This window comes from Amblyomma maculatum, chromosome 4 (genome assembly GCF_055883805.1).
Source record: "Amblyomma maculatum isolate TAMU_Amacu chromosome 4, ASM5588380v1, whole genome shotgun sequence".
In the NCBI taxonomy this organism is placed as follows: Eukaryota; Metazoa; Arthropoda; class Arachnida; order Ixodida; family Ixodidae; genus Amblyomma; species Amblyomma maculatum.
In genome coordinates this window covers 35624298-35643741 of record NC_139347.1, presented here as the reverse complement: position 1 = coordinate 35643741, position 19444 = coordinate 35624298, and positions in this window count along the sequence as shown.

Below are 19444 nucleotides of genomic sequence, written 5' to 3'. Positions count from 1 at the left end.
CTAATACAGAACACAAACGCTTGTTTAACTCTCAGTATCCTAGCATGTAAAGATTCCTCCCTCATCGAATACGCAATTGCATCTGTTCCTTGGAGTGTCACGTTTAGATGCACTAATTTAAAAAGGGACACTCCACTAACGGGGTAAAACCCAGGCTTTAGCGCGGCTTTATCTATAGCGCTTTAGCGCGGCTACTGAACACGTACACCTTTTTTTTTCAGCGACTTCCGTACAGAGAGAAAAGGCCTTGAGGCGAGTTGCATCACAGAGCTGAAAAAGCAGTTGGTGCAAGCTTGCGCAGAAGCCCCCAACCAGGCTGCCATAACTCGATTACATCCGCTTCATATATGCAAACCTCAGCAAAAAAGTGCTCAAGTGCTTCGGGCAAAAAACAAAGAAAAATCGGGAAGAGCTTTACTATAGTTCCGCTGAATCCCCAACTTTCGATTGTGTTTGAGCGCACAAAACTCACAGTTCCGCACATGCTGATACTCATCCTGTTGCGCTTTCACTTTGTTTCTTATCTTTGTGGTCGTTAAGTATTTTCAGCGTGTTTCACCTTCGATCAGCATTAATGCTCGTACACCTGCTTGTACTCGCTACGACGGCTTCATTTGTAGCATATCGATAGAGGCAAAATGCAAGAAACGAAAAGGGGGTCGATCGAAGGGATCGATGCAGAGCAGAGACGATGGCACTTACTTTCACCTGCCAGTATAATATTACAATCCCGATTCCCCGGTCTTTCACTAAGTAATCTATTTCAATTCCAATTCTATTATTTGTATAGTTGGCACTTGTAATTTTTTATCGACCATTCTAATTCTATCCCTTCCCAAATTATCCACTGTAAGTTGAAAAGACGATTTCTCTTTACCGACCTTCCACTGCAGTGGGAAATCAGCCGTAACGAACTCAGTTACCACCCGCGGTTGGCGGATGCAGGTTTCGCATAACCGCCAACACCGTGGCCGCGGTTTCACCCTCACGAGGCTCATAATGCCATCGCATAATAAAACACTCGTATGTTGTACGATGGCAGCGCATGTTCAGGAACGCCAAGTGGTCAAAATTTGTCCGATGTCGTCAACTGCGATGTCCCATCAGTCCCTAAAATTTACATGTACCGTATCATACCACACCACACCATACCATACAATAACTTACCATACCATACCATACCATGTCATATCATATCATATCATATCCTACCATACCACACCATACCATACCACGTCATATCATATCATATCATACCATACCGTATCATACCTCACCGTACTATAGAATGCAGTGCCTTACCATACTATACCATTTAATTCGATACCATTACCATGCCATATATTCTATGTCATGTCATGCAATACCATACCATACCATGTCATATCATGTCATACCATATCATATCATACCATACCATATCATACCTCACCGTACTATAGAATACCTTATTATACCATTTAACACGATACCATTACCAAGCTATATATTCCATGCCATGTCATGCAATACCATGTCTCATTATACCATACCATACCATACCATACCATACCATACCATACCATACCATACCATACCATACCATACCATACCATACCATACCATACCATACCATACCGTACCGTACCATAGTTCCATACTGTACTGACCCACACCCCGCCACACCTCGCGGGGGTTTAGTCGGAAGCAGCTGAGTAAAACGCAGCGTGATGTGGTCATACCAATGCATCTTCAGCACGATTCTAATACAGGTATCGCCATCGCATTCACATCATGCCATTCATATGCACTCAAAATTTGTTACACTGAAAAAAAATTCTCGTTACTGTGCCTTCTCGTTTTTGCTGCTGCTTTACGGGTACAATATCAATAACTGTTGTATCATTTATGGTCAGTGTATTTATTCATGGTAACTAATTTCAATCACATATGTAATTTAGTTCACTTGCGCAAGCGTCAAGAATGGATGAATGAAAATGAAATCCGTTTGAGTTAAAAAGCCTGACAAGCATCCTGAGCTAGGCAGGGGAGGCTCTCGGTGTAAAAATGAATATAAGTGATCGTAAACGCCAATTTTACCGCTTCTATTGTTGCCTACTATTACTAAATCTCTTCTCTCGAACATAAAAGAGCCCATGCATTCCTTGCCTTTAAACACCGTTGGCTCCTATCGCCTAAGTACAAAAAGAGAGAAACGAGAATTCAAGCAGAGGGGCAGTAGACAGACGGAATTCTGCGGTCATAAAAAAAAAAAAAAAGCGCAAAGGTATAGCGTAAGTCAGTGGTATCGAGGGTGCGTCACTGGAGAAAGTCATGCAAGGAAGGATCTGGACACCTTAGGATGCCCTAAGGCATTGCTGAATCTTACTTCCAAAAACAGGAGGCTAAAGGCATTACGATGCTTCGCACTTGTTGGCAAGGTGAACTCCCCGCATTTTAGACTTTCTTTTTGTCGAAAGCGGATTCAAGCGTACTTTCCTTTGACACTGCACCTTGGTCGGCGTCTGGATTGTAAGTGCTGACTCGTATGTTGGGCGCCGGACCCTCTTGCCCACTTGTGTTAACATCACGTATAAGGAAGCGACAAGGTTCGTTCTTTAACAAAAATGAAGGTATCGACTAGCGTCTGTAGCTACCCTGCGTTCTCTCCCAGTTTGAACTTTCTTAACGCGATGTCCCATCTGACTGTTTTTACTTTCGCTTTAACCACATCGATGACACAGTTGCGAAAACTCAAATTAAACACGAAGGTTTACCGATGAGAGATTAGAAACCAGACTTAGCCAGATATGCTGAGGTCTGTAGAGGCATATCACCCTTTGAGTCCGTATCATTCAACAGAACGATCCTTCTTTCTTATCCTCTTCCTTCGTTCTTCGTTCGTTTACTCGCTCGCACCTGCGGCCACGGCGTCCGTGGCCCGACGAACCCGAGGAGCCCGGCGAGCACGCAGCGATTTCCGCGTTGGCAAATTGAAGGTTGTCCTCCTCTGGCATCTCGCACTTGGGAGAACGTTGGCTCGCTCGTCTTCGCGCATACCGACGGGCGAAAAGAGTTGGACGTGCGTCAACGGTGATCTATTGTGTGAGGCCAGTAACGATTGTGTGGAGAGGACGTCTTCTTGAAGTGCCGACTAGCTCAACACAGAAGCACCACGTGCACGTGTCGGCCATCCAATTGTCCAGATGTGAAATGCTTATTTCATAGCGATTGCGCAATGGCGCGTTCTTGTGAGCACGTGAATGCGCCAGCATTAAAGTATCCTCGGTCGTACTTAATACCTTGCTCGTTTTTTATCTTACCAAATTGAGCGTACTCCGGAACAAAATCAAACTTGCTAAAGGAGTTATGACTACTGTTGGTATTCGGCCACGTGTTGCTTCTCACGTAGCAGCTCACTAGCCATTGACCTTAGACGTACCGTACATATAACACACTGTTAACGATAATACATGACACAGAAGCTTAGTGAAATTTTAACGTAAAGAAGTAACTTTCGTTCAGGCAAAGCCACACCTGTTTCCAGTCGATTAAGTTGACACCGGTGACAGTCTTTAGAAACCTCGCTTCACGCTTCGCTTCAGCTACGTTCAAGACCGCATCGCTTACTGCGGTGGGACTTTGGTTATGCTGTGATGCCGTGCAAGTTCAGAAATTCAACTCTTACATTGTATTCGCTCGCAAAACTACTCGGTACTCTTTATTCTCCACGCGAACGCACCGGAAGTAGCAGGTACGGCTATCCAAGAAAACAAAAAAGAGCAATCGTGAGGCAAGGACAAAAAAGGCGTTCTATTCTCTTCGAACTCTCAATATGAGAAAAATTTCTACTATTACAGAGGTGCGAGAGCATCTGACATTGCCTCTTGATATTCAGTTCGAGTTCGCAGAATCTACACAGTACCACTGATATCGACTACTCATCTGTACAACTTGTCCCTCTCCTTTGTTACCTACATAAATATTTGTGCAGATTGAAAGACGTAATTTTTCACAGTCGCGTATCGCTTGCCACTTATTCATAAGTAGCAAATATTTATTTTTGATGCCTGTCTAGTGAGACCACAAATCCCGCTGACTGTGGGGGCATTTCATGCCACTGCACTCAGTGTATCATATTGTAGCCTGTGGCTCAAAATGTGGCTTTTGTTGCGCATAAAGAGACTTCAATGACTGAACGGTGATCTTAAAGAATGCCGTTCAAGACTGGAGCCAATCCATGGCTATCGTGATGATTTGTGGTTGCTGTTGCCTTCTCACCGTCGTTCTGGTTGTTCTCGAAAGCGGCTGTCGACAGTTTTGTCGATATCAGGGCCAGTGCAGAGAGGGTGGTGTAGGTTCTTCAGCATCACCACCACGACACCAGATGCATCTAGGAATCATGGATGTGGGATAGTTAGGACGAGACATGGAGGACCAGGTGTGTGTGTGTGTGTGTGTGTGTGTGTGTGTGTGTGTGTGTGTGTGTGTGTGTGTGCGTGTGTGTGTGTGTGTGCGTGTGTGTGTGTGTGTGTGTGTGTGTGTGTGTGTGTGTGTGTGTGTGTGTGTGTGTGTGTGTGTGTGTGTGTGTGTGTGTGTGTGTGTGTGTGTGTGTGTGTGTGTGTGTGTGTGTGTGTGTGTGTGTGTGTGTGTGTGTGTGTGTGTGTGTGTGTGTGTGTGTGTGTGTGTGTGTGTGTGTGTGTGTGTGTGTGTGTGTGTGTGTGTGTGTGTGTGTGTGTGTGTGTGTGTGTGTGTGTGTGTGTGTGTGTGTGTGTGTGTGTGTGTGTGTGTGTGTGTGTGTGTGTGTGTGTGTGTGTGTGTGTGTGTGTGTGTGTGTGTGTGTGTGTGTGTGTGTGTGTGTGTGTGTGTGTGTGTGTGTGTGTGTGTGTGTGTGTGTGTGTGTGTGTGTGTGTGTGTGTGTGTGTGTGTGTGTGTGTGTGTGTGTGTGTGTGTGTGTGTGTGTGTGTGTGTGTGTGTGTGTGTGTGTGTGTGTGTGTGTGTGTGTGTGTGTGTGTGTGTGTGTGTGTGTGTGTGTGTGTGTGTGTGTGTGTGTGTGTGTGTGTGTGTGTGTGTGTGTGTGTGTGTGTGTGTGTGTGTGTGTGTGTGTGTGTGTGTGTGTGTGTGTGTGTGTGTGTGTGTGTGTGTGTGTGTGTGTGTGTGTGTGTGTGTGTGTGTGTGTGTGTGTGTGTGTGTGTGTGTGTGTGTGTGTGTGTGTGTGTGTGTGTGTGTGTGTGTGTGTGTGTGTGTGTGTGTGTGTGTGTGTGTGTGTGTGTGTGTGTGTGTGTGTGTGTGTGTGTGTGTGTGTGTGTGTGTGTGTGTGTGTGAAGTGGAGGGGGAGCGATTCATTTCTTAAAATGTGTGCGCTTCAGCATGTAAAATAAACAAATGAAGATACAAGTGCAAATAAAGAGCGTCGGAAGACTGAGCATACTACCGCCCCTAATATGCAAGGACGCATTGATTAGCATATCCAGGTAAATATTTACATCTATTTTTATTTTTAGTTAACGCCGAATTAAATTTAGTGGTCACATAATCTACCACTGGCGTACGTGTCCGTGTTCGTGTGAAGACAAACCAGGCGTTACTCAATCTGCATAACCCGGGGGAAATTCCGCGCTGCGAGCCTTCTTCATTCACGGCCTCCAGAGACGACGGCTGAGGAGAGAATGAGTGGGAGGCAATGAGCCGTCACGGTTTTCCATTGACAAGCGGGCAGTTTCTCTTTTTTTTTTTTATTTCCTTCCAAGTCGAGCGAAGAGTGGGGCGCCTCCGACGAAGCTCTTTGTGTCACTGTGAACCGTGATTTCCGCAGAATCGCCGGAGCACTCGTGCGCAATCATTTGTTTCATCATTCACGCACGCTTTGTACGAAAGGCATGATGAATTCGCTCGCGCAAGAGCCTCTAAATGTCAGCGCCTTTTTTTGACGTTGATGCGAACATTCCTGGCACAGAACCTGCGGTCATTGTGCGTAATATGAGGTTGCCGAATGTCAGCAGCAGGAAACACGTTCACAATTGGTACAAAGGAGTTTTCTAGCACCGTGCACAAATACCGCTGTTCATTGCAGCTCAAAACTCGAAACCGTCCATTCAGGGATTCGGTGAGTGAATGAGTGAGTGAGTGAGTGAGTGAGTGAGTGAGTGAGTGAGTGAGTGAGTGAGTGAGTGAGTGAGTGAGTGAGTGAGTGAGTGAGTGAGTGAGTGGCGAGCGAGCGAGCGAGTTAGTTAGTTAGTTAGTTAGTTAGTTAGTTAGTTAGTTAGTTAGTTAGTTAGTTAGTTAGTTAGTTAGTTAGTTAGTTAGTTAGTTAGCTAGCTAGCTAGTTAGTTAGTTATTTTATTTATTTATTTCATAATACTGCAGGCCTTATGGCCCAAGCAGGAGGGGCATACCAGGTAACAATTGAGTTTGAGGGAGTGAGTGAGTGTGTGAGTGAGTGTGCGAGCGAGTGAGCGTGTGAGTGAGTGTGCGAGCGAGTGAGTGAGTGAGTGAGTGAGTGAGTGAGTGAGTGAGTGAGTGAGTGAGTGAGTGAGTGAGTGAGTGAGTGAGTGAGTGAGTGAGTGAGTGAGTGAGTGAGTGAGTGAGTGAGTGTGCGAGCGAGGGAGCGGGCGAATGAACGAAAGGTAGGCGAGAAGAGGTTGCTATAACGCATGCTGTAGTGGAGGACGGATTAATTTCCGGCACTTGTGGCTCTGTAATATATGCTCAAAATAATAGTAGACGCAAATTTTGTGATTTCACTTTCTGAAAAATAAAGACACCACGGCAGCGATCAAAATCGCGACCTTGAGCGCGGTAGCAGAAAACTACAACCAGTTGGTTACCGCAGCAGGTGGCGTAGAATGATAAGTCGAAAACATGGAAGCTTTGAACTATTATGGAACCGTAAATTGGTAGGTATATATTGCCGTTCACATCCCGTAGCAAAGCAATGACGGCAATGAGGTTCCACGTGATATCAGAAGTATGTGCCCAACGGCAGGTCACTAAGTCATAATTAGAACGTTGAGGAGCGCGTTAAGCTGCACTCTTCGCCCACCACTGTCGAGCGGCACGGGATCTAAAATACAAAGACATCCAGTAAACCTACTAACCTCTGTGGTGTATTCAGATGCGAGCAACTGCTACAATATCTCCCACTCATCTGGACACACAATCATTCAGTACTTCGATGCTGCCTTTGTGCAGGGAAGTATCTCCTTTTCTTGCAGAGCTGCGGCAACACAGCGAGAGGTACTCGACTATACTTACGAATTCCCCGACTTCGATTGCATGCCTCCACCACGTACGCAGAGCACTGTTAGAAGAAAGTGGACATTTTTTTGCCAAAGTGTGGGTAACAGTAAGTAGAAATAAATTTTGCTAAGTTGATCTTGCGGAAACCCCCCGAGTTCATATGTTGTGCGAATGTATCAGCTTTAGTCTGTCAAAATGATATTTGAAACCGAACATAACTGAGCGAGCATAACGAGCCAGTGGCGTCCGGCGTGAACGCCTTTACGCTCGTTTTTAAACGTCCATCGCCACTTACTTCTCTTCTTGCTCCTTAAAGGATGTGAGGTCCAGTTTCTAGCTGGATTGCTGTCCATCCAGCCCTGCGTCACGTTACAGTCAAGTGCTCTACAACATCAAACAAGTAACATGGAGAGACAGAAACTATTCGTAGCACAGTTGTGTTCTAAAGGTGACATGTATCTCTCGCTTGAGAAGCACGAAGCGCTAATATCATTTTTTTTTTTTAATGGGAAGCGCTCCGATCAAATCGTAAAGGCACTTATAGGCAGCCCAGTATAGCGTATGCAATGTGCATAAAGAGGAGCAGGCGGGCCTACCGACACCCTGCTCGCATTTTTTAAACTGATTTTAAAGCTTATCACAAGTAATAAAAGCGTATACGAGCTCCATTAGAAAGGAAAAACAAGTCTCCCTTAAAACTGATTTGGTTCGCAACACTGCAGTCTACTCCTTCAATGTCTAAAACGTTCCTATGTTTGAATGAAAAAAGTATCGTCGATCTTAAGACAACCAGTTCGTTGCTAGATACACATATCGTTTCCACGATTTCTGTTCCCCTTGTAGTGCTACTCATTCGAACGCTTGCAACGACCCCCCCCCCCCCCTCCCCTCCCCTCCCCACTTCAGTCCAGTCCATTTTCACTTCGAATTCATTGGATTACCGTACGGAAGGTATCTTCGAGGTACGTATGGTTTCGTGCGAGCCTGTATACGTGAAGGGAGGCTGTTGCGAGGACAAATCCCTTGTTCTAGACAAATGGCATCGACCCTGTACAAAGAGCGCAGCTCAGCGATGAAAACAGCATCTTAGGCCGAGTCTTTGTCGGGTGCGAGCGTCCGTGGCAACGGAAAAGCGCACTCCCCATTGCGAAGCTGCTAATAGCTTCCACTTCCTTTAATGCCAGCTAAGGACGCGCTCTCAAGGAGCTGGTCACTCACACGGAGGTCCTGCCTGCGGTGAGCGAGAAAGTAAAAAGGAAGAGCGCGCGACGCCTCATTTACTCAGCCACAGCCGTTCGGCCCCCTTTGATGGACTCGGCACGACTCACGGAAGACCCGACGACCGTGAAGCACATTCTCCATGTCCCTATTAACATTTGTATTAATGTTCCCGTTTGCTGCACTCTCTTCAAATTTGTATGTGTTCCGGGAACGGTGGAGGGCAGACGTGCAAGATGCCTGTCGACGACGAGCATTGTGTTGGTCGTGTAAGTGCGGCAACGTGATGGTTCGAATTAGCCACTATGTTTTTCTTGGAAAGAAATACGTCCACTGGAGGCAGCGTGCCGAGACGTTGCTTACGACCTGCTTAACCTACATACCACTGATTTATGCCTTGCTAGCTGCTTCTCGTTTCCGTCACAAAAATATTTATCGCCTTATTGAGCCCTATGACCCGACGTTCTCCTTGAAACTTTTTACGAGGCCACTGGAAGCGCCGCCTGCTGGCCAGGACGGCTTTCTGTCGACTCCTGGCGCAGCTCTCATATGTTTCTCATTGTGCTTAATCCATATGCGACCTTGCCGATTTTTAAATAGTAAAAAATGTTTAGTTGATTGATGCTTTAGTTGATTGATCGCGGGGGTCAAGTGGATGCAGCTAGCACAGAACCGGGTTAAGTGGAGAAATGTGGGAGAGGCCTTCGCCCTGCAGTGGGTATAGTCAGGCTGCTGATGATGATGTGTTTAACCACTGGTTAGAGTGCTGGCTTTTGAGACATATCCTTAAACGAATACAGGAAGCTGGAATAGGGTTAGGCAGGGTCGAGTACGTCAGCGCAATCTGGGACCGCACAAATTTATGCTTTTTAACACGTTATTTTTGCAGGAATTTAGTGCTTTATTCTCTGCTGAGCAGTAGCATTCCCTCCAGTCCTGGAGAAAACATTTTGGGTAGGCGTTATCGAATTTTCTTTATAATACCTCCGTAGAGAAATTTAATTTTGCTGAAAGAAGGGGTAAAACAAAGGTGAAAGGCAGTGATAGAGTAAAATACCAAGTATTAAATATAAAAGGGTCAGAAAACATTCAAATTAAGCAGAAAAGAAATGGAAGATGGACTGAAGTTAAGATATTCATAAATAGTTTTCCAGAAAATTTCAGGTAAGTTTCCAAAATAATGAAAATATAAGGCCAAATAGAGCAACACCTATAACAAACAAAACAAACGTACTGCGAATTGGAGAAGTAAGTTATCAAACGAAGCTTCCTATATTCGCCGATACCTTTCTGCGGCTCTGAAACGGAGGCTAAGCTGAAAAGGGAATCAGATAGGCCTTTATCTGCTTCCCCTGGGAAGTGGCCTACCTCAGCACTACTGACTCCCCACAGAGACCAAGTAACGTTGGTCTCTCCCTTCACCCTTCTGCAACCTGTACACGAGCAGCAACTCATTTTCCAGGGCACGAGTGCAAACGCTCATCTTTCCTCCCCTACCTATCCTTCACTGCAGAACCACAGAAAGCCGTCCGCAAGTTTTGTGTAGTTTAAGGGTTGACAGTACTAATTATGTTACAGCAAATGAGGCGGGCAAGTTTTGTAACCTATGATGTCTATAGAACGAAACGGATTCGAGCATGGTGAAAGTGTTGCATGCGGAATGTTTAATTTCTGACGGAGGTTACGGCGAAATGAAATTTATGATGGCAGTTGAGTTATAAGGCAAAGCAAAGTTAAAGTAAAGCAAAGAATAATGGTAGTATACTTCATAGGAACAACAAAGGCAAAACAATATCTGCAAGTTGATAGCAGCGGTAGGAGCAAAACCGCTTTCACATTAGCAGCACTTAATTTGCTTTAGTAACTGTTTAAAGTGAGCCGGAGTGAGTGATTCTGCTTTGCCTCTCGGAATATCATAGGGGTGACATGCCTATAATTCCAAACCGATTATTTGCATTCGCGTTGTTGATAATGTAAATTCTGTGCGGTATCAATTTCAGCGATGGTGTCGCTAGCAAAATATTACGGCGAATTCATTGCAAAGTACAATTGACCCAAATGGTCATTCGATGGATGTGGGATTTCTAAGATAGAATATCAGTAACGCCAACACCATGGTATAGATTTGATGCTACAGATTCTGATGGGACGTTGTTAACCGAATTGGTGGATCACAAAAGCTTTAGATGAAATATATTCTGATTAATCCGTTCTTGTCGCGCTCAAACAAACCTACGCTTCATCTACGACTTCGCTCATTGTGTTATTGTGGTCAAACTGAAACAACAGGACAGTATATTGATTGCTTCTTTGCGATGTAATATGCAATCAACTACAAGTAGACAATTTTTAGGAAATATAGTCATTTGGCAAATCATTTGTATGAATTGTGAATAGAAAAAAATCTGGAAGATATCCTGGCGGAAGATTGGAGTTCACTGGTGCAAAAGGCTAGTTAGTATCATTACGTGATTCACAAGCTGATCGTGTGACCCGAGAAAAGCTGTGACACTGTCAATTGCTGTAGGATTCATATCTAAAAAGCTCAGTAAATGATAGAACAGGAGTAGGTTTACATTACGAAGCGCATTTCAAAAATCAAAAAGTGCGTCACCAATTTAAAAATAAGCATATGAACACGCGTGCAAATCATCCGTGAAAAAGGTAAGTTGGATGTCACATGTAAATTTTGGGAGAAATCATACCATGTGGTGGCGGAAATCCTGCAAATGACACATAGCGTTTACAGGCCAATCCTACTAAATTTAAACAGTGCCATTTTATACATCCTACTTAAAAGTATATGTCTAATGCTTTCCGCGCAGGAAATCATGCAGAAAGACAGCCTAAAGAAGTCACAATCTAATTGTCTTTCCTTCATTGGGAAATCAGAGTGCGCCGAAAAGAATACAATATACTTAACAAAGCCTCTTTCCGCGTTACAAGTTGAGTCCTTCATTATCATGCACTAGCTGCTTCAAACAATTAACAGCTATGTTTCACGTCGTTGTCAAGCAGGCAGTTTTCATTTTCTTGTTCTACTTGAGCAAGGCGTTGTTATTCAAGAACAAAAGCAAGGCCTTAACGTAAATGCCATGCTGGCAACATTACGTCAAACGCTAACTGGATTATGCAGACCGCGATTTTGTTTCCTTACCGAGACGTGCGCCAATAATGTGCTGTGTGTGTGTGTGTGTGTGTGTGTGTGTGTGTGTGTGTGTGTGTGTGTGTGTGTGTGTGTGTGTGTGTGTGTGTGTGTGTGTGTGTGTGTGTGTGTGTGTGTGTGTGTGTGTGTGTGTGTGTGTGTGTGTGTGTGTGTGTGTGTGTGTGTGTGTGTGTGTGTGTGTGTGTGTGTGTGTGTGTGTGTGTGCGCGCGTGTGTGTGTGTGTGTGTGTGTGTGTGTGTGTGTGTGTGTGTGTGTGTGTGTGTGTGTGTGTGTGTGTGTGTGTGTGTGTGTGTGTGTGTGTGTGTGTGTGTGTGTGTGTGTGTGTGTGTGTGTGTGTGTGTGCGTGTGCGCGCGCGTGCGTGTGTGCGTGCGTGTGTGTTTGTGTGTGTGCGTGCGTGTGCGCGCGCGCATACGTGGGACGTGGGGGGGGGGATGCGTGCGCGTGTTGCATTTAGGAGGAGGTTCGCGCGCGATGCGTCATCTATCCTGCTGTGTCAGACAAACAGGCAATTCGTGCGCCAGCCAGTTGTAAACAAAGACCGACCGAAGTGGTGCGGATCGGTCGCATCCCACTAATGAATTGTGAGCTTCTGCGAGCGGTTCCCGGGCCTTTCATTTCACTTTCGTCGCTTTTGATGCCACCTGGACCAAGGACGGGCCTCGTTAGCTCCTGACCCTGACAGCCGCTGCCAGGCAAGCAGGCGAACAGTTGTAATGCAGTGTTAATTAACCTTGGTGCTGTCCTTTCCTGTTCGCCTTAACCCGTGCCTTGGCTCCCGGGCCTCTGTTTTTCTCTGGGGTTCCGCCGCCGCTAGAATATATTACTGGAAACACACGGCCACATCCGTCCTCTCCCGTCCTCAGCGCCTTTCCCGCGCTAATGGGTGCGATTTAGCAGCCCGAGCAATTAATGCGTGCCGGGAGTGCGGGCAAGTTGCTTGAAACAAAATGGTCAAGCCTAAAGAACTGTCCACGTGAAATGTTGTTTACAGTAGAAACTAGGTAACTGACTCCATTTAATTAGTTCTAAACAATGCAATATGCTTTTTCGTGCTGAGAGGCGACGTTGATGCAAAGAAAAAATACCCTCGTTTTCAGCCTTGTGCCACGACGCGTAAGAACACTGCCTCTCTTTCTGAACACTTATTTCTTCCCTACCTACTTCTGACGTCTCGATTGTACATGGATTAATGGCATGTTTCCTGTAGTGCGATTCATGACTCCGGTTGTCGTTTGAATGAATGGCAACTCTAGCAGCAGCCGCGTTGTCAGATTTTTGTCTTTAGCTAAGATTGTAGCATCGTCCTAGGCATTGTGGTGCCCCGTCTTGTGCGCGTGTTCTGCCAGTACACTTGAAGCAAACTTTTTGTTTCGGACGTCCCGCTGGTGTTCCTTCAATCTTCGTGCGAACTTCCCAGCTTCGTCAGCATAAACGTCACTGCAACCACCGCAGGTATCTTATAGACCACACCAGGGAAATTAACAGAAGGCAAGGGGTCTTTAACATTAACAAGCATATTGAGAAGCTTGCAGGTTGGCACGTGTCCAATGCGCAAGCCATATTTAAAAAATATAAAATATACTCGGGAGAGAGCTTAGCTAATACCACTCAAATAAGCGATCCTTGCGCTAGACGAAAATGTATCGGGAGTGGCTATCCGAAATTGTGAAAATTTCTTCCCAATCTTAAAAATAAAATGGGTGGGACGGAAACCTGAAACGGAAGCATCCCTAGATGTCTCCTTCTAAGTTCCGATGACGGACAGGTTTTCAAGCAAAGCAGTGGCCGTTTGCCAAGTTGCTTCGAAAAGTTAGAGCTTGACTGCACCATGTTTTGTTTGACCAGCTTAGAAATACTTTACACATTTAGAAACTCGCATCAAACTTACACCAATCTTAGCACAACAACGGTGGCAAGGAGCGGAACGAGGATTTCACGCTGTCCTAGAATAGTCTGCAAAGATCACACTGCGCGCGTGCAACTATACGTCCGAGACCACCACGCATGCGCATCGGGTAGTGCGCCCGTACCTGAATTGTGCTTTAACGAGTTCGTACACACTATGCCGTGACTCTGCGCGTAAAGTTTTCTTACGTCCAACGTGCTTGTGGCTGGCTGACGCACTCAGCTGTACCATGCCATCGCGGAAGCCAGCTCACGACCATTTGGGAGTCGTCGAAGCCGAGTAACATTCCAATCACAATACTATGCAAAAAAAAGGTCTGTCAGTTATGACAAGCATACCAACCTTCTCAGTAGGACTCTATCCTCCGTTACCCGCCGTGTTCTTTAAGTACACTACTTTTCCTTTTCTTGTCAACGCAGTTTACTGTCGCTGTTGCAAAGACTGGCACTAGCAAGCGATGTTAGTTCCAATGCAAGGCTCAACTATGAAAATTAATCGGGGCTCACCAGTGGCGAAGAGATGAATGAATGAATTGAGAAAAAAAATGTACAGAGAATCTGCCTTCGGGGCCGACATTTATTCATCTCTGCTCAAGCTGTGTCAAGGGCTAATATTTGGCTCCCGACATCGATGGCGTACGCCACACGTGTTATGCAGGCTTTTTCATTGTTCGCAATCCGGCTTAGTGCAAATGCATTCTTGACTGTGCCGCGCCTAGATCAGAAACTATTTTCGAGAAATCCGCCTATAGGAGCGCTGCTGCCCGCAACTCAATATCAGTATGGCGGCGTTCAGAATGGTTGATCTGGAAATGTGCTTGTCTACCATATTTACAGGACCGAATCAATGGACTTTGCAGGCGCGCTTCATGCGCGACTCTACTCGGCAGGTTTGGTCACTCTAAGGGAGCTGCATGCTTTGTCGGGATAAACGACTCATCGTTGCGTTTTCATCTCTTAGAGCAGTGAAGAGCAAAAAAATAAAAAATAGAAAAGAGAGGAGAGAAGGCAGGAAGCTAGCTGCGAAAAAGGTGAAAAAGAAAGACAAAAAATTGGGTTTGTGGCACTGCTTGCAGCGAGAAGAGTGGACGCTGCAGAAGCAACAACAGCAGAGACCGCTCGTTGCCGCTGCCGCCGCATTGCCCTTTTGACGCGCGAGAAAAAGTGCCGTCGTGATTCGAGCGCTGAAAAATGTGGCTAAGGAGCGTTTTAACCCAAACTCGGCGTGTGGTTCTTTCGTCGAAACCGTCAAGAGAAGGTTGCACAACGGGCGCAGTACTGCATGCACTCCAAGGCCTCCCGCGGATGCTGGCCCCTCTTAGCGCGCGGTAGTAATGGAGCCTCTGCGGAAGGAGCGCCGCTGCCGAGATTGCACGCGGCGTCGAAGGCAAGGGTTTCCGTGGAAGCAGGCTGCGCCTCTTGCTGACGGGAATGCCGAAGGTCGCTCGCGACGCCTTTCTTTCTCTGCTTCTTTTTTCGTACAGTTCATTTCGGACATTAAATGCTTCATAACGTTTTTATAAGCTTGTGTTACCGTTCGTGCGACTAGGTGACGACGAGAGGTCAAACGGGAAATGCAGCCACTAGGAACAAAGGGAAGAAAGGATCGAAAGATGTACCTGATTGCTATCGTGACATCCAATTATTCGCTGTCGCCCGCGGGATACCGTGTAGAAAAATTGTTTTTCTTAAGCAGAACTTGATAAATTCTAGTCCTTTTGCTTTTTCAGCAAAATTCTGCACTGATCTTTTGGTGCGATAATCGAAGGGTTCCTCTGCAATTTTGTCCAAGCAAACATTGGACGTATAAATTCAATACAGAGATGATAAAATAGGAGCATGTCTATAGAAAGGGGAGGGGCGGGAGGTTAATTAACAGTTTGAGGTTTAGCGGCGCACTTTCTTTCCTCATTGATTACTGCTTTGAAAAGCTTTTTGAAATAAAAACTGAAACCACACCGCCATTTTGAATTACGAAACTACATTTGTCTCTTTCAGAGGCTGCTCACGTAAGAATTTGAAGAATGCAAAAGATGGCCAAGCCGGGCGTTTGGTTCCACTACAGTGATTTCGATGACTGCGCCTAGTGGCACGCGATGTTGTTGTTGTTGTTTTTTTTTTGCTTTTTTATTCTCTTCGCCTAATTATTATACACTTATGTCACTGAAACATGACATTCGTTATTATAAGATGATTCAAATAAGAACAATTCACACTGAATGAGAACGACTCCTTGGTTTACCCGCTTAGAGAACGAGGAGTTTTATGTGCTATCCTATTCGTTTTCAACAGCAATACGCTGTACCGTATGATACGGTTATCCAGTAGTGTGAAATGACGCTGCACCACCACTTCTCTTATATGGCGTCAACTGTAGTATTCTAAACGCCACGCATAGCAGTTTCCCGCCAGCATGTGGGCAGGGCAGATTCAAGAAAGACTACCGCAAAAGAAAAGCAAAAAAATGATGTGGTTTAACCTTGCTAAACCCAGACGAAGTGAAAGCTTGGTTAGGCTTGGTTAGGCTTTGCTACGTTTATTTTTACTCATCGTCATCCCTATCGCTTTTATCATCATTATCAACTGCATGCGCCGTCACTGTCATGGATACTGCCATCAGTATCATCAACACTAATTGCAGCTTCATTATCACTAACTGCATCATCATTGTCATCGCTACTATCATCATCAGGCTAGAAAAGGAGAATTACGATCTAGTTTTCGCGAGCCTGGTGTGTATTATTGGTTTCTGCGCTCGGCTGGGTATTGAAGGGATTGTGTTCGTCCCTCGCTGGAAACAGTTTTTCTTTTAAGTACGCAATATCTTTACTTATAGACGCACTTGCAGTCAAAGACACCGTATGAATAGTGCATTGTATTTGCTTATAGCCACACTTTGCCCTTTGGCTCACTGAAGATCAAACGCGAGCCGTCGCTGACCTTGGTCTGAGGTGGTGTAGTGAAGCATTCGCTTCAAAATTGGGGAACACTTCCCCAATGTATAATGTGACTGTGTTAAATGGCTCCAGACTGCGGCCCCCTTACGTACGTGATTAAGTAGACTTTCCTACTCGTCCAGTCACTAATTCCTCAATTTTCGCCCTATTATCTCGTAGATAATCACTAGCGTATAGTTGTACGCTCTCACGTTATGTGAATGGCAACTGGAGAAATATATGACGCCTCGCTTTAACCACGCAGTATGAACGTGCCTGCTTATTTGATTCGTTATGAAAAGATTCAATCACAAAGGAGCTACCCGAGTCATGTGATCATCTGACGTCACACAACCAACCGACCAATCAGAATCCGCGGCCCCATCACCTGCCTTAGGCATGCTCGTGATTTTTCGCTCACAGCGCACCCAACGAAACGTCGGAGTTTCCGCAGAATAAGGCGTTCGACTCTTGCACGTTAAAAAACAAGAGCTCCAATAGAAAGTAGGCAACAAACTGTGTTTTTGCACTTTGGTCACTATAGCTAGCTTTAGTTAAGTACGCTGAAGGCATAAAGGCATAAAAATTAACTGCACTTTTTTTTTTTCTACAATACGCTTACACAAATGCAGATGTGCAATGTACACACCATTTTTGTGCATTGCTTCCTTCCTTCCTTTTCTATGCACTTACCCCATTGGTCCAAAAATGAGTTTTATCCCAGAAAATAATATTTGCAGTCCTTCGAGGAACCACCTTTGCACCGCCTCCTCTGCGCGTTGAATTTAGTGCAAAAGCGATGACCTTGCAAATAATCTTCGAGCGGCTTTAACAGATATTAGTCGGAGGGAGCTATCTCTCGATGTGGAGGGCGTTCCATATTACTGTAATGCTTATGACTTCAGTCCTTCTCACTCAATCCCACCAGAGAATTCCGATCACTTGCTGGTTGTTAGTCCTTTGTGAAAACTGCTTCCGGAGCAGACAGGTTTACGCGGAATTAGTTGGCTGGAAATTGACGCGATCGAGATTAGATTACGCACCCGTGACGGCGTGACCTCAGGCGTACCAACTCGACTGCTTGCTCAGACGGCTGCCACAGTACCATTGCCAGATTCGCGTTTCAGAGTGCAGAGACGCGGGGGAAGCTTATAAAAGTGGCTTTAAGACGAAGTGAAATCCTTTTCCTTCGAACCAATATGACAGCTTGTGTTCCGATGGGCCAGTTGCATTAAATAAGGGAGGTGGCTGTGTACAGAAATGATGTATATTGTATATATTTTATACACTTTCCTTGGCGTAAATAAACTTTGCAACTAGAAGCGCGGCTGCTTTCGTCTACACTCACATTTCTGAAGTAGTATAATTATTGTGCGAATAATCACGACTTCCCCACATTTCTGAGGCAGTTTGCTTACTTTTCATACGTGCTTGTGTTCGAGTTTTTATACTGTGCATTTCATTCTTAAGCTACCCTAAGGAACCAACTTGGAAGAACGTTGTAAACAATACGCATGTAGATAAGTTTTTTTATTATTTATTTTATTTTACCCTCGGGGCCATACAGGTATTTCAGAGCGGAGTGGTGAACAAAAAAAAAATTAGGTAAACAATGTAAAAAGTGGGTACATCAATGATAGGTCCTACATATCCATTCTTAGCTAAGAAATCTACAATAAATTCAATAAACATACAAAGTACATACATACATACAAAGTTAAATCTTTCGGAAAGTACCTGTATCTTGAATGGATACAATTTCATTATGAAGTTCGTTCCATTCTTTATAAGTGCGAGGAACAACTGAACGTAAAAAAATAATTTGTTTTAAAGCAACATCATTAAATGTCCCGTTCACCGAAAATCCGGCGTCGGTGCCGGCGTTGGCGTTGTGGGCTAAACATCACAAGCATGGCACTGGAAATTAAGCGCTAGCTGACAACTGACATGGCCGTGCACTGACTGACCGTACGGTTGCCTGACGTCAAGTTTGGCGGGGACAGCAAACTCGGGCCTCTCCTTTAATACAGGAGGGTGATATCAGAATCAGCCTGGTAAAACCCTTGCATTCACGTTATCCCTAGGCCACGCAGGCACATTCGTGCGGCTCGGTTAAAGCGGGGCTTTATACGTGAGGTGGTGGCTTACGATACCGCGTCATACCTTTGAAGGCAGTGTTTAATTGTCCCCCATAATATTATTAAGGCGAAAGCCTTTAATGGCTCATACTCTCGTTCGCAGAATGTGTTGTAGTTACTCGCGTGGCATGCGTCCGGCACGTGCCGAAGAGAAGGAAGCAGCGCCGGCACGAGAGCTTAGGAACGCTCGCGACCTTCGCCTCGGCCGGACGCTGCCGTCGTCACCTCTTCAGCTTCTCCTTAAATAAATGTGGCTGATGTCGCCCCTGCCTGGCGATCTCTACATTTGTGGTGACCCGGAGAACCGCGCCTTCATCCCGGTGGCGTCCTAGGATGGCATATTGGCAAGGCCCGGATTTCGACCCGCCGCTTCCGATGTTCCGGCCTGCAAGCGTCGGCGGGTGGTTCGCTCAACTGGAGACTGCGATGTACCAGAACTGCATCACCATCCAGCAGTTCAAGCACGCAGTCCTCTCCGAAATCTTACCACCTGACATCCTCTGCCGGCTTGCCTGCCCTGCCTCGAGTTGCCGGCCGTACGATGAACTGCGTGCTGCCGTCCTGGCGTACTTCAGCGAAAGCTACTGCCCGCTGCCGCTCTACGACGCGGTAGACCCGCTTTCGCCGCCGCCGGCATCCGCAACCTCACCAGCATCACTCTCGTCTGCAGCTGCATCCTCGGGGCACAGCACGCGCCGCAGCTGTCTCCGGCCAGCTCCCTACCCTACTGCCTAGCGCATCCGGCCCGGCTACTCTCCCAGATGTATCTATCGTCTACGACACAGTAAGCGCAGCCTCAGCTGTTCCGTCCTCCTGTGCCGTCACTTACACTCCCATTATACAAGTGGCAAGCTTTGCCGTC